Here is a 25,164-nt window from a genome sequence, read left to right as displayed (position 1 = left end):
TTCACGAAACAAAAGTAAAGGTCCAAAAGAAACCATAACAGGTAAAAAATCACTCAACTGAACACAAAGTTGAGAGTATGGGTGCAACACGCATCCAATGCAACAAAAGGTGCAATAGTGGTTCGACTGATACCCAAATAGATCATCCAGGTCCAAGACCCACATTGTTCTAAGAAAACTCAAGAAAATAGGGTGGCACGCAAAATGAAGTAAAAACCCCAAAAATTTGGAAAACTTCAAAATTAAAACCCATTTGGCCTTTGGGTTCAAAAACTCCAAAAATCCAAAAATAAATGAAATCAAACACCGTATGCAAAAAGGGCCAGCATAACGGTGCAAAACTCCAAACCCTCATGTCGAAAAATAGAGAAATGTTCATATCCACATGAAGATATAAGCTTAGGAATAAGGATACTAAAGAGTATAGGACTGAGAGGGAGTCGCTCTCAACCTCTACAAAAAATCAGCCCAAGATGAATTAGGGAACTCACAATTCCCCCAACCATCAACATACTCACAAGAGAACACTAATTGAGCTAGTGGCATAATCACACTAGCCTACTCTCTCAAGAGAGAAAGAATACGAAGATGTGCCAAGGTCAACATCCAGAAAGGAGAATGTAGACTCATCAAAGAACTAAGTCACTCCCAAACGATAAGGCAACATCATCCACAACAAGGAACGCTCACAACCACACAACACCTCACAAGGGTGGGTCAGTGCAAAAGGAAACACAAAAACCCAAGCACAAACTCCAACAAGTACCTAGTAGATTATCAAGACAAGATAACTCTTTCATTATGAATAACATGAGGAGTTAAAATTCTCCAATGGCCATAAATACGATATGTCATGATTGAATTGGCCTCTACTTGAAAAGGTACTCAGAATATTGATCAACAACTCCAAAAGTCATCGCCTCATAGCCGGACTTGGATTGAATCCATTTGAAAAGCGTCAAAAAGATATTGACAAAGACTACAACATGAAGAAGCTAAGAGAGACGAAGACCTACGATCTGAGCCACCACTTAAATCAAAACAACAAAGACAGAACCAATAGCCTTTGTCACCAAGACAAGCAACGGACGAAATGTCCAAATCCACACAAGAGCACACATGCCCAAAACAACATTAGGCATGGAATGAAAGGTAAATCACACATTGAAACCATCATTACTTTTCTTTCATAAATTCATTAATTAATCGTAACATAAGCACTAATGCATAATGAACTAAAAGATTTTCAAGCAAGGTTCCAAGAGTCACTATAGAACAAGTACATACCTTTCAATTTCTTTCAAAAATAACATTAAGTTCGATCACCATTTAAACTATTCAGTTACAATAACAACTTTAGATCCAACAAAGACACACTAGCATGTTCTCCATGATATTATCCCTTGAACGTACTACCAGAGGTTCGAGATGAACATGATAGAGTCACAACACACAATTGGGCAGCAGTAAAACACATCCAGAATAGTCATCATGAAACAAAATAAAAAGCCCAAATGGGAGAATTGCCGATTCCAATAGTAAGTACCAAAAGAGCTCATTTCAACAATAAGTCAAATGTGACAACTGCCACAAAGAGAGCGATAGATAAAATTTGATGATTACTCCAAGAGAGGAAAATACTAAAAACCAATGCTAGCCCAACAACATGAGAAAAGTACCTCTAGCCAAACAAAATAGGGCATCAAACAAATCACATTACAGGTGATGATTGAGTACAATCACACAAGAGGGATAAATCACCACACAATGCTAAGGAATACATCATCCTAGCAATGTTAGAGAACACACTCACACACATCAAACCGTATACGATCGGTAATCTCATGCATATGCAAAAAACTAAAATTTCCATGCAATGCAACATTTAGATATCCATCAAATTAATACAGTTTTACATAAGCTTAAGAAACAATCAGATTGGGGACTTAAGTCATTAATCCAAATATGTAATGCAAAACTACAACTTTGCAATGATTCACAGTAAACACTCATTTTCAATGAAAGGAACCATTTCATCATTATAACAAAAAAATAAAAAATCACAATTAAGATTCATTCATCAACTTACAATCAGGAGAAAACAGGGAAATAATGCACCTAACCCCACAAGGAGAAACAAGAAGAGGCATAGAAGTCAACACATGGAAACCAATTAGTGGCTCCATCCAAAAAGGGTCACACACGCAACCAACCAAACAAGGCACATCGATCCCACCTATAAAGCTAGGAAGACTCACTTCCTTCTCCACACACTGCTCTAGTTGCATCTACTAGACAAGCAAGTCCATCACGAGTAGATACCAAAGCAACAAAGATCACGAGTTCTCACCAAGACACTCACACTCAACCAACGCAACAACAACTACATGGGCAACATAAACACAAAGATCTCAATGTTTGAACATGGGCTATGATACCAGATGTAATGCCCCACCCAGAGATCCTTGGAAACAAGGATTCAAATCAAACCAAGATATTTTTTTTTTACAAGTATGAATGCACAAGACAACATCAAACAGGGATCACAAAGATGGAAGACTTCAACACAATCCCGGCAACCAACGAATCTCCAAATGCTGCTACCCAACAGACACACCCAAACAAAAGTCAACAACCACCACAACAAGATGAGGGCACAAGAAATGACCACTCATCAACAAAACATCAAGCTGGGGTAAAATGCAGAATCCCCAAATTTGGCTAAGCCCAAAATCCTGAAGCCTTGAAAATTGGCTAAGTCTAGATTTGTAAAGCCCTGAAATTTCCTAGAATCCATAACTTATCTCCGAGAGGTCTGAAACCTATCTCAAATGATTTTTTGCATATATTAAAATATATCTTAAGTATAGGAAATTAAATATACGTCAAATTATGCTTAAATGATATATTTTAAACCCCAAGAGACTAAAATAGAAACACGAAAACTTGATTTCAAGAGAAACTGACACAATTCAAAATGCAAGAGCATAGGGTCGAAGAACACCCAAAAGGGTATCCAAAACCACTCTCAAAAAGATCGGATCATGAAGAAAAGTGCCCATTTTTGGCATGCGCATGGTTTTCACAAAAATCGTGCGACACTTTTTACTAAGGGAGGGCGATACTTCACCTTGAGGCATGCGACACTCTTCCAGTTTCATACAACATTTCTCAAGAAGGCATGCGACACTTTTCAGCATCGTACGACATTTCTCAAGAAGGCGTGCGACACTCTTCCAGTCTCGTACGACATTTCTCAAGAAGGTGTGCGATACTTTACAATGTCGTACGACATAGTTTGAATGGGCGTGCGATACTTTTTAAAGTGTCGCACCATGCTAAAAAAATGTCGCCCATAGAAAACAAAAACACTCTCAAAAGAAAAAAAAACCAAAATGGAGCAAAGAACCTCCACACTAGGGAGTACCGGATCCATGTGAATCGAGGAATGAACACTCGAGTGCAAGAACAACATAGAAAGAAGAACATCTATCCATCTCAACTACAACAACAAAGAACACACTGAAATAAACATCGTAGAGAGCTAAACAATCAACTAAGTACGCATTTCCTCCCAACCGTCAATAGCATCATAAGACCATCGTGGATCCTAGCCATCCCCCGCGTGTAACATCCCAAGCCACTGTCCAGATCGTCGGTACTGTCATAATAGGGATGTCACTACTAAAAACATGCAACAATAACAGCATAAGAAAATCTAACATGCTAGTGATAATGCATAAGATAGTCCTACAGTAGATAACATCACCTATCACATGCTAAACAGCAGTAAGCAACAGATATACTACTAAAGCAAATCACATAATCTAATCATATGCTAAACATCATAATGAGGGAATGCACCAAATAAAATAACATCATCTAAACATGATATACAAGCATCCCAATGAAAGAATAAATCACAAGAAAGCATACTCCAGAACCCAAAGTACCAAGTGAAGACATCCAACAATGGTCACACTAGGACAAAAGATCGTCTCTGTACACCGATCCCTAGCAGTGGTAAAGGTAGCTGTACCTCCCAACCTTGTAGAACCCGTAGGTCCACACCCGCTGTGCTGATGGAGATAATGATCCAACCAAAAACACACGAAAGAACATCCATGGCTAACACTCACGCCAGACAGTATGATGGTTGCAACCAAGAGCCTAAGACAATGCAAGGAGTACAGGTCTTGGTCAAACACTCAAAAGGCTGCTAAGTAGGGGCTGACATCCTGGAGAGTCACTTGGCATTGAAAAGCCCAAGCTCGGATCATGTGTCCTCAAACTTAAACTAGTGCTCACACATTGTGTCCTCGAACTTAATTGGGTGCTCACACATTTTACTTATCTTAAGTTTTATTAACAATCACACATTTTATTTAGTTATCACTTGCTTAAAACTTCTTATCCTTCGTCAACCACTGGGCCATGAACACCGAGCTAGAAGATAGAAGCCCCCTCTAGATGCTACCCTACCCTACCCATGCTCATCCTACAACAAGTGCCCATGGGCATGCATACTTCCATCCCAACCCCAATGATCATAACTTCTGACAAATCCACGAAAGATTGGGCCTCGCAAGTCACCCAACAAATATACGTGCATGTACTCATGTGTGGCACACCACCATCATGAAGATCATTACACAAGGACAGGAATGAGAACACAATGTAAAGAAAACACCTAATTGAAAGCAACATGGGAAGGAAAGATTCTACACAAATCCCAAAGCCAATAAAATCATACACCATGAAATCACTCAACTGGCCTCAATCCGAGAGTATGGATTCTACATGAATTCCAATGATGTAATAAGACCAAACATCATGAACTCATTCAACCGGCCTCAATCCGAGAGTATGGATTCTACACGAATCCTAGTGTTCACGAAACAAAAGTAAAGGTCCAAAAGAAAACATAACAGGTAACAAATCACTCAACCGAACACAAAGTCGGGAGTACGGGTGCAACACGCATCCTAATGCAACAAAAGGTGCAATAGTGGTCTGACTGATATCCAAACAGATCATCCAGGTCCATGACCCACATTGTGCCAAGAAAACTCTAGAAAATAGGGTGGCACACAAAACGAGGTAAAAACTCCAAAATTTTGGAAATCTTCAAAATTAAAACCCATTTGGCCTTTGGGTTCAAAAACTCCAAAAATCAAAAAATAAATGAAATCGGACACTGTATGCAAAAACGGCCAACATAATGGTGCAAAACTCCAAATCCTCATGTTGAAAAATAGAGAAATGTTCATACCTGCCCAACCGGGTAGAACTAGCATACAAAAAATGGAGGGGAACACTAGTTCTCAGCCTCCAACCAAACAACTACCAAAAATAGAAGCAGAAACAAAGCAAAAATAATAAAATGGGAAAGCCCTACCTCACAGCCAAAAGCGAAAAATGGAAATGTGAACCATAAAATAAATAGCCCGCAGAAGTAGCTTAAAATTGCGGCAGTCCAAAGTTTCCCCGAGCTGGATCCAACGAGCCCAACCTCGTCACGATCCCACGCCCGTAGCTCCCACAACGAACAAAACAGTAAATCCTCATGAAGAGGATTTTGGGTTTTACTCTCCAACTTTCCAATTTGAAAGTGAGAAGTGAGGAATTAAATTCCTCTTTGGATACTTATTCACTTTTCGAGTGAATAATTGATTAGGGAAAATAACTAGCCAATGTAGTTAAAACTCGAATCGACCCAAACAAAAATAGGCTATTCCTATAAATAGGAATTCATCTATGGCAAAGCTGCCAAAAACTAAAATAAATCAATTAAAAAGATCGAAAACCCAAAAACACATAAACCTCCTTAGTAACTTTTCGCGACAATACGAACCTCTAAATGCACAGAGACGCTTACCGATCTAATCACATAATGCAAATGATCTCGGATTTAATAATCACTAAAAGGTTTAATTTAAACATTTTAATAAAGGATACGTCGACCATATAAGGATGACATTGGTAAAATATGAATGGCTGAATCACTAACTCCATGTGCCACTGCCAGGGATATAATCCTGCACACTAAACAATAGTATCAAGTGCAATTGCATATAATAACATAGCTGAAGAAATAAATGCATTAAATCACCTAATTTAACCATTTATTTAATTATATTAAAATAATCTATTTACATCACTCACGTTCGCATAAAGCATAACAACGAAGGAATGAAGTAAATAACCATAGCATTAAATCCATCACATAACAAAATCGGTATGTCCAAATACCAGATAACTAGATATCATCATAAAACACACTGTCATCTCAAAATGGCATCATAATGCAATATGATTTACTGAATAGCATAGTAGTCTAAAATCTATGATACTAGAATCAAGATGTAACATCTAACCCTCGGGTCCTCTCAAATGTAAACATAACATGAATAACAAATATCTCTCTAATCAGAAATATAACAAGGTAAATGTCCACAGGACATAACCAAATAATCCCACAATGAACAATCCACTCTGGTTACTAAAGAATTTAATAATGATTGTTTACTCTGCATCAAAAAGGTACTTAAAACACATAAGCAAACACAATCATAAACATGAGTAACCACTGCTATAGGGACCTAGTCCCGTGTAGCATGCTAATAGAACATGGTGCAAATCTCTGCACACATCTCAGGGTAATCAAAGAACAACCTTATGATACCACATCGATCTTGGTAACCACTGGCACAAACCTTAGTGAACCAAAAATCACATCATAATCTCAAAGATCAGTCAAAAGCATAAACAAAGCAACTGATATAGAAACATAAACCCAAACACCTCAACGGTGTAGGCCACTCAGGGTCACAATCATGATCCCATCACAAAAAAATATCATCAAGGTTGCATCCATCAGGATGACTTACAAAAGTCAAATGGGAGAGGCACTACACCTCTACCTGACTATAACTTAGGTTCCTCTGGCTGATTTGATTGTAACTTGGGTTTCACTGCATGCGACTCGATAGATTCATTTTACTGTCACTCAACTCCAACTAATTTTGGTGAAGTATTAGGTTCCTCTTCATATTAAACATATTTTCTATAGTCTTCAGGCTCCTTCCTACTCTGTTCTTCATTTATTTTTGCAAACTCAGCAATCTTCACATGTGGACATTCTATGACTTTATGAGTAGTAAGATTCAAACATTTGTATGCCTTAATTTTATTTGAATAACCTAGGAATATACCTTCATTAGGTTTTGCACCAAATTTTCCTTTCCTTACATCTTTCAAGATTTAGCATTTGCTTCAAAATACTCTGAGATAAAAAACATTAGGCTTGTACCCATACCATAATTCATAGGGTGTTTTGTTTATACCTTTGTTTAGTTGACCTCAGTTTAGTGTATGAACTGTTATGCTAATTGCTTCTCTCCAATATTTTGGTACAATATTCTTCCTAATCATTAGTGTTCTTTCATACTCCATAAGGGATCTATGCCTTCTTTCTACTATGTCATTTTTGTCTGGTGTTCTATGTGTTGATACCTATCTTTTGATTCCTCTTTCACTATAGAACTTGTTGAATTTATTTGAGATGAATTCACCTCTTCCATCTAATCTCATGCATATCAGATTCTTCCCTATTTCCTTCTCAACTCTAGACAAATACCATTTGAACTTTTGAAAAGTATTAGATTTATCTTTTAAGAACATTACAATTATCATCCTCAAATAGTCATCAACAAATGGAATGAAGTATATGTTTCCATAGTATCTTCCTATACCTATTGGTCCATAAAGATTTGTATGAACTAGCTCCAAAACTTCTTCATAATTGAAATACTTCCTTTTGAAACTTCTTTTACTCATCTCTCCAATTTGACATTGATTACACATGCCCATCTCAAGTTTCTTCGGATTTGGTATGCCTCTTACTCTTTTGTTCTTGCCTGTGGTAACCAAATTATCAAAGTTAACATGACACATGTTTTTATTCCATAGCCAACTTTCGTCTATTTTGGCCAATAAATATGTACTTTTAGTGAGGACTAGGTAAAACAAATTTCCTTTTGTTTGATTCCTAATCCCAACTAGGTTTCCTTTACCATCCAATAGTTTAGCCTTGCCATTCTTGAATTTTACCTTGTATCCTATATTGTTTAGCCGTGCCACATTGAGTAGATTATGTCTTAAACCTTCAACCTAGTAGGCATTTTCACATTTGATTCCTTCAGTTAATGCTATTAATCCTTTTCCTTTTACATAACATGGTTCACTATTTCCAAACCTAACACTTCTACCATCATAGTGTTCTAAATGCTCAAACTTAGTTTTGTCATTAGTCATTTGATGATAATAATCACTATCTATGATCCATGTATCATTTTTAATAACATGAGAAATAAGTTCCATTTTTTCATTTTCCTCATCATCAAACTCATCATTAACAACAATATAAACCATTTCTTCTTCATTATCATCACTATCTGAATCTTTAGCAATGTAACCAGATTTATTACCTTTGTCTTTGTATTCCTTTTAGTTCTTTAAGTCTTTCTTGCCTTTGAACTTGTTTTTTCTTTTCTTATATTTATCTTCTTTGTTTGGAAATCTTGCAACAATATGACCAACCTCTTCACAAGAGAAACAAATCAATGGAATTTTGCCTCTGAATTTTCCTTTCCCTTTTGATACTCTTTTTGCAGGTAGGGGTTCAATGACTTCAAGGTCTTCATCTATTTCATATTCATCTTCACTATCAAACTATTTTCCTTTTAAGTTTCCTCCTTTTCTACAAAGAGTTAGTTTGGCTTTGAATGTAGATTCAAAGTTTCCAAGATTAGGAGCATAGTTATCAAAGTTGTTCAATTCAAAAGTAGTCAATCTTTCCACAAGTGCATCCAAGCTTATATTATTTTTAAAATTGCATCTCATCTCTTGAATTGCTAAAACTCTAATTTCATAAATAAGAAGAAGATTTCTTAGTGCCTTGTTGACCACTATTTCATCAATTATTTTTCCTCCTACAATTCTGATTGCACTCATACTTTCTTTGATTCTTTCATTGTATTGGACAATGTTTTCACCTTCTTTCATTTTCATTCAATCAAACTTGCCTCTTAAACTTTTTGCCTTGTCTCTTTGCACATTTTTATTATCTCCATAGACTTTTTGTAGTTTTTTCCATATTTCAAATGTAGTAGGACAATCTTTAACCTCATCAAATTTAGGATAGTTGAGAGAGGAAGCTATATCAGTCATCATTATATTGTGATCCTTTGCCTTTTTCATCTATTCCATAGTCATAGGTTTAGGTGGTGACACATTTGTTTTTCAAGTAGAATATACTAGTATCTCCAATGTTTGAAAGGTGTAGCATCATCAATTCCTACCATGCTGAAATATTTTCACTATTAAGCTTGGGAATGTCCCTTCTGTATGATGTCTTGATCTTTAGATTAGGTCTTTGAAACCTTTCCTGCAAGCACCAAATTCTCTAATACCAATTCTTGTAAATGAAGAGAGTAACTGAGAAGGGAGGGTGAATTAGTTATCACAATTTTTTTTCCTATCCCTAGATGTCAAATCAAACTTTTCAGTGATAGTGCAATTCTTTGTCCAACTTGGTTAAAACTAATTACTTGATGTAATTTGGTTAACAAATAAATCTTATGAATATTAATCTATTTAACCTTTAGTAACTTAGTTGTAGAAAAACAAAGCATAAATAAAATCACATAAACACATATGACACCAAGATTTAAAGTGGAAACCCAATTTAGAAAAACCACCATACAACTAGTTACAATATTTTTCACTCTTCTGAAGTGAGCCATGTTAGGAGACAACCCTGTTAAAAGTTACAATACACAATGTTAAGTATGAACTTGTTAGATGATTTAGTTCACCCTATTAGGAGTGGTCTGGTTAGAGGTATTCAAAAACTTCAGTCTTGAAATTTCACCTTGCTAGAGGATTTGCAATCTGACTATTAAGTCAACTCTATTAAGAGATTTCTTCATTGCTACAATGGTTAGAAAGTAATAGTAATTTGACCTTATTTATGAAGCAACTTCCTTTGCATATTTAGATCTCTATTTTGGCTTGACCTCTGGATCCTTACTAATCATAATATTCTTTGCATCTTATCTCCTACACTTTCTTGCTTTGCCTCTTCCTTTGATCACGTCTCCATCTTATTCTTCTATTTCCACTTGCACATCTTATCTTTACTACTTGACCTTTCTTATATATCATAAGATTTGACAAGTCATCTTGAATACCCTTTCAAATAAAAATTAAACATCTAAATAGCTAGCCTTAATTAATCAATTATTAGACAAGTGGGTTTTGTTGTCACTTGGTCAATACTAAGATTGATCACTCAGCTAACACTGGAAGTGCTTTGATGCCTGACCACTCGATTAACACTACAAACTAGATACCATTTATTTCTTGATTGCTCAATTAACATTGAATGCCCTTCATTGCCCAACTGCTTGGTCAACATTGAATATACTTGGTTAATACTACAAGTTCTTCATTGCTTGATTAATATTGACATTTGTGTAACATCAATGGCAACATACAATTTGAAGAATTGTTTTCAATAGTTACCACCCCATTAGATAATTCAATACCATGATTTGTAAGAGGCTCTTCCTTTGGTTGACAATAGGGTGGCCACCTTACTGGGTGAGATAATCACTTCTCTCTCTCTCTCTCTCTCTCTCTCTCTCTCTCTCTCTCTCTCTCTCTCTCTCTCTCTCTCTCTCTCTCTCTCTCTCTCTCTCATGCACATCGTAGTGAAAATAAATCATGTAGATATGTTATTAATGATGTTGCTCTTGCATTTCTTATGTCATCACTTATACCCTTTTAATAGCATTCTAAATATGATATTAGTGGGAAAGATGTTTTTGACTGAGGCCTCTTTGCTGGTTGATTTGTGTTTGTTTTAGTACTAACCCCTTTTTTGTGCCTTTTTATTTTTGGGTTTTTTATTTTTCCTTGTCTTTTGTACCCTTTTGGATGGATGTGGAGTTAAATGCCTTTGTCTTGAGGTCTCATTCCCTTGGACTAGTTATGTTCTATCTCATTATGGTTCACTAGACCATTCCTTATCTACTTTACTATGAGTTTGAGTTGACCCATACTCTCACTAAATTGGTTGCTAAATGTATCATCTTAAATAGGAAGTAATTCAATTTAATGATAGTTTAAAACCCATTTAATTGACCCCTTTTCCTCTTATCTCTTCTCATCCATCCTAGAGATAATTGAGATAGGACCTAATAGATCCTACTTGGCACAAATCTTGAGGTAGGACCTATCCAATCAGGTCCTCCTCCCCTTCCTCCAATCACTCAAAAGCTTTTTTTTTTTTTTTGCATTAAAACTGTTTTTTCTTAAGATGTTCTTCTGATTTCCTGATACAGAGACTTGTTATGGGACCAAAAGGGAATCCTCAAGATATCTAAACCTAGAAGTTAGGGATGTCATTCACCATTGATGATTTAGTAAATGCTTGATATAGATCAATCTTTGGGTCCCCTTCTTGAGGCCTATGTGGACGTTGATCTGAGGCATTAATTTTGTGTTTGATTGTCTGACAAGAGAAAGTTTATTTTCAGCCCTTTATAAGGACATCCATTATCTTCATTTTGAATCCAACCATCAAACACACAAGGAATCAATCCACCTATCTATCATTACACACTCAAGCATTATTGAAGCATTCAAGAAAATTTTCCATTAAAGATCAAGTATTCAAGCATTCAAGAAATTGAAGGAGTCTATTTAAGATCTAACACTTTCAACATTCAATAAATTTCTTCATACATTTGGATTTCTTTGTTGTATCTTCTACATTCATTTATCCAAGATCCAAACTCATTCTTAAGGAAAATTTCAAGTGCATTCATTCATGAAGGTTTCAGTTTACTTTGATTTACTTTAGTATGGTTTTTAAAATTGAGTGAAGGCTATTGCATCAACATACTTGATTACATTCTAGAATTCAAGAGAATATTCATACATTTGCATTGCTTCATGTTAGATCTATTTCTACTACTTGTTAGAATTCTATATCTGTTATCTCATTTTAAGGCTAATTCCCAAACTAGGGTTTGAATAAGGAAAACCCCTCATCAACAAAAAAAAACCTTCTTTATTGTAGGTTAGAAATTCTGGAAGATAGAACAAAGTGCATATTCAAACACACTTTTTGCAGAACTCCAAAGATTCAAATTTGTTTCACAATCAGAAACTACAAATCAAGGACATTGTGTGAATTTGATCCTTCTCCATATTAACCCTGATCCTTGAATTCAACCCCAATCCTCTAGATTGATCCTGATCACTAGCCTAAAGATTTCTAGGTTTCACAAATTCTATTGTTACATGTTTGGAACTTGAATCCTAATAGTTTCTGACATGTTTTGATGCCCCATTTATGGGTTTGGATATTTTCAAGGTGAGTTATCTTTACTTCTTTTCTTTAATACATATTTCTATTCTTCTATATTTTAACTTTACATTACATCTACATAAATAACCTCTTTTTGTGGAGGTGAGGGAGAAGTAATTCCAAACAATTTACCCTTTTGCATTAGGTTTAAAATTTATACTTTATCTTATGTTAAATCAGACCTATATTAGGAGGTAAATCTTGGTCCATCCTTCATCTATGCTTAGGGTAGTGGATTCATTTCCCCCCTTAATTCAATCCCATGACAATATAGAGATGACATCCTAGATGTTAACCCTTAGTTAGAAAGTTTTTATAATTTTTTTTGGAGGAATATTACACGTTTAATGATTAAGGCCAACTAGAAAATATAATTGAAAATGTATATAAAGAGGAAAATTTAGTCATTTGAAGAGTGGTATTGTGATGTGCATTCAAATGTGAGTTTTATTGATGATACTATGATATTGTTTTCATGGTTAGATGTGAGTTGTTGTTATATAAAATCATATGCAAGATATTCAAAAGACTTATAAGATATTGCATATATCAATACAATCATTCTAGTATTGTATTTATTACTTTTTGTATCTAGATCTAATATCTTTGTAGAGTAGTGAGCTCCCACGATAATACAACTCCAAACAGGGTTGAAACCTCTAACAAGGTCCAACCCTCTCATAAGGACCAATGTACTAAATGCATGTAATGACTCCTAATAGGGTCTGAAATCCCAATAGATAAATTTTAGATCAGTACATTGTTGTGGTTACCATCCCCAATAGGGTTTTCCCATGGCCAATATTTCCTTTAAAAAAATATAGTGTTATGAGTTTCTTATAGTTGTGTGCTTTACTTTTTAGGTTAATTATTTGTGGATGCATATGATCCAAATTTGGAATATAAAGTTGGTGTAAATGTGTTTCAATATTGATTCATCCCCTCTTAGCATTTCCTAATTATTATAGGAAGTACAAAGGAAAGTCCCCTTTCATGCAATATTTATTAACATTAAAATATGCAACGTGGATGTGAAAATGAACTACTTGATAATTTAAAGACAAGAGTAGGATAGATCTAGGTACTAAATGCATGCAATCAAACCAACTAAAATATAAAAATACATCTTTTTTAAGAGACAAAATAAAGGATGATGAAATTACCTTAAAATGTGCAAGAGAAGATGCATTTTTACTCCAAAGATTGTGGATCTAAAACTATAATTGTAATTCTGACTATAGATATGTAATTGGGATAGAAAACCCCTAAAACCCTATTTTTCCTAGATCTCCAAGAATGTGTTAAGAAAGTGTCTAAATGCTTTATAGGATTACAAACATATTCCCAAGGAAAAATAGAAAAATTTACCCAAGTCCTTCCAAAATTTCTCAACAAATAGTTTTTTGATTTATAATGACAATTTAGATATCCTACTCCTGTGCACAAAAAAAATTGGTCATATTTGTCAGGGAAGGGATTCCCTTGGTCAAGCCCTACACTGAGGAATAAACATTAAAATAAAATGAAACATAAAGCATGATAGGAATAAAGAAAACTTTAAATATCTTCCTTTCTCTATGAAGCCATTATCAATAAGAATTTTATAATGCTTGTTTTGTAGATGTTAAATTTGCAATGATGGATGCCAGAAATTTCCACAAATATGATGGATCTACAAAAATTGAATCATGGAGCCATGGATGTAAATGTTCATCAAAGAAGAAGATGATGAATTATATATGTATATCTCCTCCCTTGATGGCCAACAAAATGCTTTATCTTGAAGAGGAATTTCTCACAAAGGATTCTTGAATCTTGAATGGATGCTTGAAAAAATCTACTAGCTTGAGTGTCCTTGCATAAGTAATGAATGTCTTATGAATTTTTAGTAGATGATATATGTCCTTGGATGGCTTGTGTATATATAAATGAGTCTCCAAAGCTTCTTTTTATACTATTTTTTGGGTGCGAAAAAAAAGCAAGTTGACAGGGTCACTCGGTTCTCAAATTTGAAACCGCAAGACAAAATTGGCTCTAGGAGTCAAAGTCCCCAAATAATAGGTCAACCTAGGTCATAATATTCTATAATAGGTTAACTTTAACTGACCTATTCCAAGGTTATCCCAAGAATGGGTAACCTTGATGTCTCAAAAATTACACTTATAAAAATTGAAGAAGTGGGAATAAATAGGAGAAAAAGCCAATTGAGCACAAATCCATCCACAATCCATAATACCACTAAAGGGAGAGAGATAAATGATATAAAATTATGGGTGATTTCATTTTAAGATGGAACAAAATAAAATTTGTCAAATAATCAAATCAACTCACCCATTTGTCATGCCCTAAATTTACGAGATAAAAACATAACCAATTTTTATTTTTTATTTTTGAAAAAGTACTTTAAATTTTATGTATAGATCTATGTTCTATTGAAAAGTGTCTTGCCAATGTGTAATTCCACTAAATTTGGATATGGTAAAGCTAGTTGATGAAACGACATCTATTTCATTCGAAACCTAGATTTCAAGTTTCCTATGAAGGGTCTCCTAATAGCTTAACATTGATTGCAATACTAAGTTATAAGGGTGTTATGGATATAGTCCTTTCACCTTCTATACTCCAATTAAGAAATCTCATATAAGCAAGTGAAATTCAATTTCTCATCTCAATGTAGTTACATTGTTTCTAGGGTTTGTGAATATTGAAATTTTTGGTGATTGTCCTAAACATTTAAATACAAACCACCCCATCACATACATACCTTTTCCCATTTCTCACCCCTTTCAATTATTATGTTAATTTTTAATCATTTCTAGCATCATAACCAACTAGGAATACAGGAGTCTAAACATCCTTTCATTACTTCATAACTAGTTGACTCCTACTCAACCTATATTTATGAACTTAATCAATTATTACCCACTACCAATTTTATCATTTCTTACTAATTATATTCAAAGGTTTAGATTTCGCATTGTGTTAACTATATTTCATACTTAATTTTTTTTTTAAAAATAGGACTTAACTTAGTACTAACCATAACTTAATTTAGAACTTCATTAACATTATTATCATTATTATTATTACTATTAGTATTCAAAGCTAATTATTATTATTATTTTAAAACCATAACTCCCCTTAATATAATGCATCTTTAATCACCCCATTAACAACATATTTTATTAGTTAAATTAACTCTTAATTTCACTTCCATCTATTAGATTCAAATTCTCTATATTTAAAATAACAAACAAATCAAATAATTAATGTAAACATACTTTAAAAAAACTCATAATTATTAAATCATATAGGAAGACACTACGTACCCATAATAGACTTAATTACCTTTTCTTGCCTAACTTCCCATCTCTTATGTTTTCTTTTAATACTACTTTAATGATTGTCATTATAATTCTTAACCTTTCTTTACTTCCTATATGAATACAACTGTTACTTTACAATTTCTATACTATTCTAATCCAATGTTTATTTCTACAAGATAATTAATCTATAACCTAATTTCTTTATAATTTTTAACAATCCTAGTAATGAAATACACTACTAATTATTCCTTGAAAATTTCCCTCATGCTAAATTTACTTGCTTAGTTCACTATCAATAAATTCCCTAATTTCATTATCAGCCAACTTCTATATTCTAACCTTTACCCGTAATATAAACACTTAAGACTCTATAACCATCCCACCTAAGACTTCATTTACCCTTCATCAGGACATAAACTCTTCCCCTTCTAAATCCAGGCATTAATTTTACTTGTCCCACCAGAACAAGCTCCATTTTCAAGGTACCTAAGATCCTACAAATATGTATGGTCAAATTTTTTTAAAAGAAAATTACAAAGGAAATCCCCCCCCCAAGTGGCCATTAACCCAAAACAAAAGGTGGGGAACCCAAGTAATGTTTGCTGACAAATGTCAACCCTTGGTCCATCTCCCAAACCACCTCTAGCACCAAAAATGGGGAAATTTTAAGGTTAATTTATTTAGCGCAAGGTTAAAACAAAACAACCCTTTTCATCCTCCCAAGATGGGCACCTAGAAAAGGGCATTTTGACTTTGGTCTGAATCACAAGTCAGTGGTCACCTTAAAATGTCTTTTTTTCTTGTGTCCAGGGTGGGAGAAAGGGAGTGTGGATTCCTAGTGGTCCTCCCCACCCCCCACCCCCACCCCTGCCCCATGATGTTTTAAAAAAAATAGTCTTTCTTGGATTAGACACTTAGGAATAGGTATGGGTGTCTTGGAATAAGCATTTGAATTATATATTTATTTTCCCTTTTTTGGTTTGATTCAAAGCATTATTCTTTTTGTCATAAGTATATATATATATATATATATATATATATATATATATATATAAAATTCTTATTTATTTATTTAAGGAAATGCTCTCTAGATCCTATCAAGTTTAGGGGTGGGTCCCTAGGCTTCCACCACATGATTTGACATTTTTTTTTTTGTTGAATCCCATCCTATAACCAAGACATGGGTTAATTAATTAATTTATGCTCAAGTATACAAGTATATTCTTTATGAATAAAATATTTAACTATAATAGAAATCTTCATATTTTGGTCTTCCTCATACATTTTCCAGAGGAGTAAAAATAGACACCTGCAACATATTTTTCTCAAACAAATTTTCTCTTATCTTTACCATAGTATTTTAGTGTACATTTTGGATGATGAGGATGGTGTTATCTACTAGGATTTTGTTTGAACTTGAAATCCAAGGTAAATAATAATCATACATGTGCAAAGAGCTTTTCTACATAATAATTTTCTTCTATCTTATTGAGTGCATATAAATTTGCAAAGCAACAACTATGGTTTTTGAATTCAGCAACTATACACATAATTTTCTTCCACAAAACATTTATGACATATGTCTTCCAATCATATCAAAATGAGAAGAAAGATCTCATACATAGTTTCCTCCTAGTACATCAAATCTTACATTTAATATGTCTTGCAAGTAAAAATATATATAACTTCTCAATAATATCCTTACTCCTTTCATTAGTATATAATAACTTGAAATTTTCATTTTACATCATATTGAAATAACAATGGAGACTTAGAATCACAACACATTTAATATGACATAAACATTAATCTCTCTTTACACTCTTAAATCTTTTCCACTTCATCAAGGGTGAAATCCTAATGCCTTCATAGTATGCATCTTCACAAACCTGCACATACCACACAAAATAGGAACCATGGAGGCTCACCTCCCAACCTAGGCTTCTTTGAAGCCACCCACCGAGTAGGGGAAACAAGATCCAAATGGGATTACACATATGTTTCATGAAGCACAACACATAACACAAAAAAACCCCTCCCATGGCTTGCACATTGATTCTCCATTAGAACGATTTCACATTGGGTGAAGGTGGGCTCTTTAAAGAGGAGATGCCATAACCAAACATAAACATCATATTGCCATTACATTTTTCCTCTCAAGGCCATCATAAACATCTCCTCCTTATTCACAAAAAATTCCTTATGTCTCACAAAATAACAAAGGTATATGGCTTCAATGGAGCCCATACTCCATTAAATAAATCAAATCCCTCATCATGAGGTATCTCTCTCAACTATAATGTTGAGCCCGACTAATCCCTTCACCTAAGGCTTCTCTTCCCTCCCAGGGATGAGTGAAGACTTCACACCCATGAACACATTCAACACACACATTCAACAAAAAAAAAACACAATGCCAAATCCTCAATGCAAGACTCACAACAAAATGCATGCTCCATTTACATATCCTCCATACTTGCAGGTTTACTTTGCCATACTCAAGGAAAGAAAGAAATAAAATGAGCATAGTTAGAAAACACCAACCTTGGTCCAAGCTAGGGTAATGATAGTTGTAGTAGAGCTCCCTTAATCTCCCTTTAAAACCTAACTGTCTCTAAAGTTAGAGAGTGGGTGAACAATCACTAATTTGTCACCACTCCTCTAAAAGGACTCTCTATCCACCTTTTTTTAGTAGGAACATCAATTGACCAAGTGGAGGTGTGAGGATACTCTCATGGGAAACCCCAAAATTTTGAATTGGTTCAAGAGTGCATTGTTTAAGGGGTCTCCTAAGTTGTCTAATCACTAAAATGGTTGAATTTAGGCCCCTAACATGTTACACTACCATTAGGGTGGCCTATTTTCAATAAAATGACACTTTAGGATCCCATTTGGGTCCTCTAAAAATATTGACAAGTTTGAATTCGAAAATCAACATGATGGTGACCCATCCTAATACTCTTTCCCAAGTGGGTGTACTTAAACATTAATTGGAGGAAAAGGAAATGACTTAGATTAAGTAACCAATACTCTAGGTGGCATGTCATCAATACATAGACAATTATAAGTGTCAAGTGACACACATTAAAATTCATTCACTTCACCATGACATGTCCTTAATGCATCTAAATTATGATTAAACATTTCCTCATACAAGAAAACTTACATTACAAACAAAATTCTTTCACAACGAGGCTTTTGAATCTTCCAAAGATTTGCCTTGGTTAAACAGTATTCACATAGGTTCATAACTTGTTTCCCCTGAGAAATTCCTTGGTTCCACTTTCCTAAACATCAAACTTGAGCATCAGTACTCCAAGGAGATCATATAACATGTATATCATAAATGCATAATTCAAATTTTATGAAATCCACATTAACATAATTCAAATAAATTTTCCTTTCCTAGTCATTTCAATTATTCCATTTGAAATGTTAAAAATCAAATTCCGCATATCATAAGTCATCATTATCAAATTACATTTATCTACATATCATAATCATTCATCTCATAAAGCATCATAATCAAATTAAAATTTATCTACCATCATAAATCATCATAATCAAATTAACATTTCACATCACATCAAAATCTAATAGTACCATGTCATAAGACTACATCCATATGTGTTCGATCATCTCATACACAATAACAAGTTCCTAGTGCATATCATGATGAAAAATATTATTGCAGTTTCAAAATCAATAGATAAAACAATCCACTATCCATCTAAGTCTCGAATAGCTATCAAAATATCAAAGTCTCAAATATCAAAATGAAATAAAAAATCTATGCTATGACAGGTCAGGGTGAGGTCTCACACCATTCTATCCTAGATGAGCTCATATCAATCATATTTAATCTATGTGAATGAGAATGATACGGTGGAGAAGGATGAAGACTATGTACTCATAAGGTTGAGGGAAGAGGTAAGAACGATTATGGAAGTGAAGATTCTAATTGATGAAGGGTGTTCCCCTTAATACCAAAAACACATAACATAAATAAAGAAACAACAACGAATGCAAGAAAAAAATATGGATTTCTTATTTGCACTGCAAATGCAAAATTATAGAATTCACAAGTACAATATGCTAACCCACATGGGTGCCTTCATTATAGTAATCTGCAAGAGTATGTTGTGACTACCATCCAGAGCTATCTTAGACAATGTTCGAGCCTTTCTTAAATAGGCAATTTTTATGTTGCCTAGGAAGGTTCTAGATGCTCAAACTTAATACCTAGGGTCGATAGACCTAACAATACATGTAGAGTTGGCTAAATATATCTTTGATAAATTATTTTAGAAATTTTGGTAGCCCAACTTCTAAAGGCCACAACTCTTAAACCATTGCTCCAATTGGCTATTATGACCACTTTTCATAAATACCAGCTCATGATCTACAGGCTTAGAATGAGACAAGTGCCCTTTTGTCAAGTTTTGGGACCTCATCCGAGGACTCTAAGGCCTCCAATAATGAGCCTAGAGAATTTTCTACAAAATTTTCCACTGAAAATCTACAATAACTTCTTTGGTACTTAAGCTGGAGCAATAAGATTTTTATGGTAGGCTTACAATTCCAAAATGAACCTTCATGTACAAAATGAGAACATTCTGAGCTCGTATGAGAAACTTACTAAAAATAACAAGTTCTCATAAATAGTAACCACCCTATCAACTAGTCCTTATTAAAATAGAAAATACTAAAAAATAAAATATTTTTGGGTGATGCATGATTGCTCTCACACCTAGGATGCTCTTGCATCAGACACCTACTGTAATTTGAGAAGGGACTCCATCATGTCTAAGGTGTTCAGAGGAAAATCAAGATGGTTAACCTCCTCCCTTGCTAGCCATGATGAATTCTCTACTAGCCTCCCTTTCCATTTGACTATGTATTCCTCATAAGTTTTTTTCCTTGTACTTTTGCCTACATGACTATCCAATATCTCCTCAATCTCCTTTGTAGCCAAACAAGCTACTAGAATACTTCACTATGCTTCTATGACTTCATCCCCATCACCTCCTTCATAATACTCTATCAAATTAGAAATATTAAATAATGGTGAAATATTCAATTCAACAAGCAACTCCACTTCATAAGCATTTTCAGAATCATGCCTTTTCACTATCCTGGATGGTCCAAACTTCTTCATCTTTAACTTATTATATGTACCCATTGGAAAATGCTCATTTCTTAAATGAACCATGACTTCATCTCCAATCTGAAATTCCTTATACCTCCTTTTCACTCCTACCTTAGCCTTATACTATGTATTTATCTTTATGATGTTCTTTCTTACCTCCTCATGGATGTTCTTCAAATATTCAACAAATTCTTTTGCTTCAGCACTACTTATCTCTCCTTTATCCAACTACCTCAATTCATAAGAATTTCTAGGACTACTCCCATATACAGTCTAGAATGGTGATTTATCAGTACTTTTGTTGATAGAATTATTATATATGCAAATTTTGCTTGCGGTAAAATCATATCCCATCCTTTTGGCTTGTCTCCAACCAAACATCTTAGCAAGTTTCCCAAACTATGATTCACAGCTTCTGTCTATCCATTAGTCTGTGGATGATGTGATGAATTGAACTTAAAATCTGTCTTTAACTTCTTCCATAATGTACACCAGAAATACCCAACAAATTTGGTATCTCAATTTGAAACTATACTCTTTGGCAAACCATGTAGTCTCACCACTTCTCTGGAAAACAACTCTGCCACATGAACAACATCACTAATTTTCTTGCAAGGAATAAAATGCTCCATCTTTGAAAACCTATCAACCACCACAAAAATAGAATCATGCCCTCACTGTGTCTTTAGTAATCTAAGAACAAAATCCATGCTGACTTCCTCCCACGGCTTCTCTGGTATAGGTAATGGCTGATACAACCCTATATTACTCCTTCCACCATCTAACCTACTCTACAATTTTGTACAAACTTCTTCACATCTTGTTGTAATTATGGCTAGTAATAATTATTAGCAACCAAAGCTATGATTTTATCTTTGTCAAAATGTCCAACCAATCCTCCACTATGCTTTGACTTAATGAGATTCTCTCTCATTGAACTTTTGGGAATGCACAGCTGGCTTCCTTTGAACAACATACTATCCTAGATCATGAAATCTAACCACTTTGTCTTTTCAAGTGTAATAGGTTCTATACAAGCCTTCCACACTTCACCAAAATTAGGATCATTTGGATACAAAGTACTGAGTTCCTTGAACCTAACCACCTCTATCAGCATTTCTGTCAGCAAAAGTTGTCTTCTACTAAGAGCATCTACAACTTTGTTAGACTTCCCACTCTTGTGTTTCAAAAAAATGTATAACTCTACAAAAACTCAGCCCACTTCAAATGCCTTTGATTCAATTTTCCTTGACTATTCAAATATTGCAAATCTTGATGATTAGTATATAAAACAAACTCCTTAGATAGAAGATGGTGTCTCCACTTCTTTAATGCTTGAACTATAGCATAAAATTCCTGATCATAAGCATAATATTTTCTTTTTGCATCATTCAACTTCTCACTAAAATAAGCAATAGATCTATCTACCTTCTTGGCTCATAATAGCTACTATTGCAATACCACTAGCATCACAATCTACTTGAAACACCTTGTTAAAATTAGGAAGTGTTAAAATAGGTTTCTTAGCAACTTTTTATTTCAATAGATTAAAACTCTTATTTTCTCCTATAGTCCACTTAAATTCCTTCCTATCTCCTCTTATTATTTTAGTCAACGGTCCAAAAATACCTTTAAATCCTCTTATGAACTTTATGTAAAAACTAGCTAGTCCATGAAAAGATCTTTACCTTTTTCACACTACTTGGAGTAGGCCATTCAATGATAGCCTTCACTTTCTTTAGGTCCATTTTCAAACCTTCTACTGAGACTAGAAATCCTAGGTACATCAACTCCTTCTTTACAAAATTACACTTCTTCAAGTTTATCAACAACTTTTCTTCCCTCAACTTATCAAACACCTTGCAAATATGGATCAAGTGCTCCTCTAATGTGTTACTAAAGATTAAAATATCATCTAGGTAAACAATGAAAAACTTACCCAAAAACTCCTTCAGTACCTCATTCATGAGCCTCATGAAAGTGCTTGGTGCATTGGTTAGGCCAAAAGGGATGAATAACCACTTGTACAGTCCTTTTGTCTTGAAAGCAGTCTTCCACTCATCACCTTCCCTGATATGAATATGGTGGTATCCGTTCTTTAGATCTATCTTTGTAAAATACTTAGCTCCACTCAAACAATCCATAATATCATCCATCCTTGACAATGGAAATCTATACTTGATTGTGATCTTGTTGATAGCATGAGAATCTGTGTACATCCTCCATTCTCAATTCCTCTTTGGTGCTAATATGGCTTGTACAACACATGGACTCAAAATCTCTCAAATCAACCCCTTCTGCAACAACTGATGAACTTGTTTGTTCAACGAGCTTCACTTTCTACTAGTGTCATTATGTGCACTACCTTGTTTGGAAAATTGGCTCTTGGAACCAAATCCATCTGGTGAATGATCTTCCTCATTGGGAGAAATCTATTAGGAACATTATCTTATAAAATATCATGAAACACTCCCTACATATCTGCAACTTTTGCAAACACCTCCCCTACTTCTTCTTTACTATCTTTTGGAATTATAGCAAAACACATATGCTCACACTTCATACCTTTGAGAAAATATTTTCCATCAAAAAAACATATTCTGGCAGCACTATATACCTTTTCTTCTTTATCTTTCAACGGCTTCAACTTATGTTTCACACCATCCTTGTTCAGAGTGTAGGTATTTGATCACCCATCATGTACAACATGTTTGTCAAACTGTCATGGCTTACCCATCAACATATGACATCTCCATAGGTATGATATCACACAGTACCTCATCCTAGTAGCTTCTAATTTTGAACTTCATTGAGCACTGTTTCTTGACCATGACCTTGTGGTCATCTTGCATCTAAGCAATATGGTATGGACATGGGTCTTTTTTATCTCTTCAGCTTCAACTTGGTGACTATCATTTCTGTAATGCCCTGCTTAGGAACCCAAGAGAAATAAACCTAACATGTTACAATGTTTATTAAACTATTTTTTTTTAAAGTTTAAACAACATCAAGATAACATTAATGCGGAAGCAACATGAACATACACGTCAAATACACACTAGCAATTATAGATATAGTTTCAATTCCTCAAGGGTTCCTTTACGTTGAGTCACATTTAATAATTTAAAATTAATTAGTTTAAGTTCCAAGTACAATGTCTCAAGATCATAAAGGAATAACAGATACATAATCGCATAAGCAAAGCATAAGTATATCTAATACATTGAAGGTACATCCACTAAATAACATCCACTACACATGTCGCAGGGTATGTGAAAATAGATACTATACATCATAATACATGATAACATATATACATCATCTTAAAAGAAGTCTCTGAGATAAGAAATAAGAATGATAAAGGTACATCTTCTGCAATGAACATCCAACAGCTATCAATGTGAAGGGGAACCCAAATGGTAAGAAGAAACTACCTCCCGACCGCGTGGTTACCTAGTCAGGCTTCCACTCCCACCACAGGGAAGATAATGAATGATCCACATATGACTATCAAACATAAAACATTCCTAGGAATGGAATACCTACTAGCCAAAACTACCTCAAAGGTAACACATGCTACTCAAGAAGATAAAATAATCCAAAAGTAAGAACACTCAATCCAATACCAACTCCACATAACCAACATCATACATGAACCAAGTATAAACCAAATACCAAGATCATAACATAAAGTCAACGAAAGATAATCACCTCAAGTCAAAAAAAAACCACATATCAAGAGTACATCATCCATGAATCATCAATCATCATCAATGAAAGCAAATAACCATAATAAACAACATCCAACAATAAGTACACCACCAGAGGTACACAAAATCTACAGAGGAGACTCAGGCTACATACTAAGGAGTGTCATCACATGGCTGCTTGAGTTACCCTGGACTGATCTCTAATAGACCCCGGACCCTCAAGCGTTGAGTTACCTTGGACTGGTTACTCTGAACCCCAGACCCTCAACATCACACATGTGGAAACCAAAAAGTCCTCTCAAGAAGACGAGGTACTCATCCCATTCCCATCCTCAGTCTATACAAGCACTCAAGACATAGGTGGGTCAAATATCTCTAACTTATCTTTTTAGTGTGTTTTCTCCCCAAAAGTTTTAATTACTAGATTATCACTTATTACAGAACTTGCATTAGGTTACCCTAGTATTGACCACTTTAGGTCCCGGACCCCTATTGCAAGCCACTCCCAAGTCATGTACCTAGACAACCTCTCCTAAGCAC

Source organism: Cupressus sempervirens, chromosome 11 (genome assembly GCF_028749045.1).
Source record: "Cupressus sempervirens isolate cs-2001-9-10 chromosome 11, ASM2874904v1, whole genome shotgun sequence".
In the NCBI taxonomy this organism is placed as follows: Eukaryota; Viridiplantae; Streptophyta; class Pinopsida; order Cupressales; family Cupressaceae; genus Cupressus; species Cupressus sempervirens.
Note: the sequence above shows the minus strand (reverse complement) of the source record.